The following is a 4,590-nucleotide window of genomic DNA, read 5'->3' as shown; positions in this document are numbered from 1 at the left end:
TTGTATCTCCTCTTTCGAGGATCTGAATCCCTCGGAACACTATAGTAGAATTCGTTCCTTTTTCCCAGACTGCAATCTTCTCTAGGCCTCGTCCAAAGGTAAGCATGTGGGTCCGATTCCTGATCCAGTACAAAAATATTCATAATTTCATTTCAAGCCCTGTCACGTGCACACCGCCTGCTAATGAAAATTAACGTGCATTTTTAATGTCTGTTCATGTGTGGCCAACAATTTCCGGTCAGACACGCACACATCTTACTGTTGGCGAGTAAGCAATTGATACTTAAGCTATATTCGTGGGCGATAAAGAAGAATGATAGAAGTGCGGTTCGATTGTCACTCAGGCACAGAAATTTGTATCCTTATTTTAGATTCAAACACCTAGCAGCTGGTAAGAAAAATCGATAAGTAACATTTGATTTTACTTAGTTAACATTCCTATTACGCGTTGGGTTCGTATCTCCGTCGCAGAACTTCACATCATGCGCTTCATCTTTAAATACATACACTTTTTGTTGATTCTGAATGGAGGTATATCAGACATCTTTGTGGTTAGTTAACATAGATGAAAGGGTCTTGATAGGAGTCCCGGTTTATTACAAAAAATTGTCGTCTTTTCTTTTCAACTTTAGATTTGGTTACTGATATTTGCGAAAATTTCGGTAATTCATGACTCTTCGCGGCCAGTCAGCAATATGACATGATTAGAATACATTAGATTAGTACTTGTGCCATATATCACGAATACGACATTTCGTAATGATGTTGAACGTGTCGTTTTAATGATAGATCTCTTCGCGTACATTCAATTTCTTACAAAAATTTATTAGCCTCTCTCTCACACACTCTCCTCTCTCACACACTCTCACCTCACTCACACCACACACACACTCTCACACTCTCACACTCTCCTCACACACACTCTCACACTCACACACACACTCTCACACTCACACACACACTCTCACACTCACACACACACTCTCACACTCACTCTCACACTCACACCACTCACACACTCACTCACACACACTCTCACACACACTCTCACACACTCTCTCTCACACACACTCACTCTCTCTCACACCACTCTCTCTCTCACTCACACTCTCTCTCACACACTCTCTCACACTCTCACCACTCTCTCACACTCTCTCTCTCACACTCTCTCTCACACTCCTCTCTCTCACACTCTCTCTCCTCACACTCTCTCTCTCACACTCTCTCTCACACTCTCTCTCACACTCTCTCTCTCACACTCACTCTCACACTCACTCTCACACACACTCTCACACCACTCTCTCACACACACTCTCACACACACTCACACACACTCTCACACACACTCTCACACACACTCTCACACACACTCTCACACACACTCTCACACACTCTCACACACACTCTCACACACACTCTCACACACACTCTCACACACACTCTCACACACACTCTCACACACACTCTCACACACACTCTCACACACACTCTCACACACACTCTCACACACACTCACACAACACTCTCACTCACACTCTCACACACACTCTCACACACACCTCACACACACTCTCACACACACTCTCACACACTCTCACACACACTCTCACACACACTCTCACACACACTCTCACACACACACTCTCACACACACTCTCACACACACTCTCACACACACTCTCACACACACTCTCACACACACTCTCACACACACTCTCCACACACTCTCACACACACTCTCACACACTCTCACACTCTCACACACACTCTCACACTCTCACACTCACTCTACACTCTCACACTCTCACACTCTCACACTCTCACTCACACTCTCACACTCTCACACTCTCACACTCTCACACTCTCACACTCTCACACTCTCACACTCTCACACTCTCACACTCATCTCACACTCTCACACTCTCACACTCTCACACTCTCACACTCTCACACTCTCACACTCTCACAACTCTCACACTCTCACACTCTCACACTCTCACACTCTCACACTCTCACACTCTCACACTCACACTCTCACTCACACTCTCACACTCTCACTCACACTCTCACACTCTCACACTCTCACACTCTCACACTCTCACACTCTCACACTCTCACAACTCTCACACTCTCACACTCTCACACTCTCACACTCTCACACTCTCACACTCTCACACTCTCACACTCTCACACTCTCACACTCTCACACTCTCACACTCACACTCTCACACTCTCACACTCTCACACTCTCACACTCTCACACCTCACTCTCACACTCTCACACTCTCACACTCTCACACTCTCACACTCACTCTCACACTCTCACACTCTCACACTCTCACACTCTCACACTCTCACACTCTCACACTCTCACACTCTCACACTCTCACACTCTCACACTCTCACACTCTCACACTCTCACTCCACTCTCTCACACTCTCACACTCTCACACTCTCACACTCTCACACCTCACACTCTCACACTCTCTCACACTCTCACACTCTCACACTCTCACACTCACACTCTCACACTCCTCACTCTCTCACACTCCACCCTCTCACACTCTCACACTCTCACACTCTCACACTCTCACACTCTCACACTCTCCACACTCTCACACTCTCACACTCTCACACTCACACTCTCACACTCTCACACTCTCACACTCTCACACTCTCACACTCTCACACTCTCACACTCTCACACTCTCACACTCTCACACTCTCACACTCTCACACTCTCACACCTCACCCACACTCTCACACTCTCACACTCTCACACTCTCACACTCCTCACACTCTCACACTCTCACACTCTCACACTCTCACACTCTCACACTCTCACACTCTCACACTCTCACACTCCCTCACACTCTCACACTCTCACACTCTCACACTCTCACACTCTCACACTCTCACACTCTCACACTCTCACACTCTCACACTCTCACACTCTCACACTCTCACACTCTCACACTCTCACACTCTCACACTCTCACACTCTCACACTCTCACACTCTCACACTCTCACACTCTCACACTCTCACACTCTCACACTCTCACACTCTCACACTCTCACACTCTCACACTCTCACACTCTCACACTCACTCACACTCTCACACTCTCACACTCTCACACTCTCACACTCTCACACTCTCACACTCTCCACACTCTCACACTCTCACACTCTCACACTCTCACACTCTCACACTCTCACACTCTCACACTCTCACACTCTCACACTCTCACACTCTCACACTCTCACACTCTCACACTCTCACACTCTCACACTCTCACACTCTCACACTCTCACACTCTCACACTCTCACACTCTCACACTCTCACACTCTCACACTCTCACACTCTCACACTCTCACAACTCTCACACTCTCACACTCCTCACACTCTCACACTCTCACACTCTCACACTCTCACACTCTCACACTCACACTCTCACACTCTCTCACACTCTCACACTCTCACACTCTCACACCTACACTCTCACACTCTCACACTCTCACACTCATCTCACACTCTCACACTCTCACACTCTCACACTCTCACACTCTCACCCACTCTCACACTCTCACACTCTCACACTCTCACACTCTCACACTCTCACACTCTCACACCTCACTCACACTCTCACACTCTCACACTCTCACACTCTCACACTCTCACACTCTCACACCTCTCACACTCTCACACTCTCACACTCTCACACTCTCCACACTCTCACACTCTCACACTCTCACACTCTCACCACTCTCACACTCTCACACCTCTCACACTCTCACACTCTCACACTCCTCACACTCTCACACTCTCACACTCTCACACTCTCACACTCTCACACTCTCACACTCTCACACTCTCACACTCTCACACTCTCACACTCTCACACTCTCACACTCTCACACTCTCACACTCTCACACTCTCACACTCTCACACTCTCACACTCTCACACTCTCACACTCTCACACTCTCACACTCTCACACTCTCACACTCTCACACTCTCACACTCTCACACTCTCACACTCTCACACTCTCACACTCTCACACTCTCACACTCTCACACTCTCACACTCTCACACTCTCACACTCTCACACTCCTCACACTCTCACACTCTCACACTCTCACACTCTCACACTCTCACACTCTCACACTCTCACACTCTCACACTCTCACACTCTCACACTCTCACACTCTCACACTCTCACACTCTCACACTCTCACACTCTCACACTCTCACACTCTCACACTCTCACACTCTCACACTCTCACACCTCTCACACTCTCACACTCTCACTCTCACACTCTCACACTCTCACACTCTCACACTCTCACACTCTCACACTCTCACACTCTCACACTCTCACACTCTCACACTCTCACACTCTCACACTCTCACACTCTCACACTCTCACACTCTCACACTCTCACACTCTCACACTCTCACACTCTCACACTCTCACACTCTCACACTCTCACACTCTCACACTCTCACACTCTCACACTCTCACACTCTCACACTCTCACACTCTCACACTCTCACACTCTCACACTCTCACACTCTCACACTCTCA

Source organism: Schistocerca americana, chromosome 11, assembly GCF_021461395.2.
Source record: "Schistocerca americana isolate TAMUIC-IGC-003095 chromosome 11, iqSchAmer2.1, whole genome shotgun sequence".
Taxonomy (NCBI): Eukaryota; Metazoa; Arthropoda; class Insecta; order Orthoptera; family Acrididae; genus Schistocerca; species Schistocerca americana.
Note: the sequence above shows the minus strand (reverse complement) of the source record.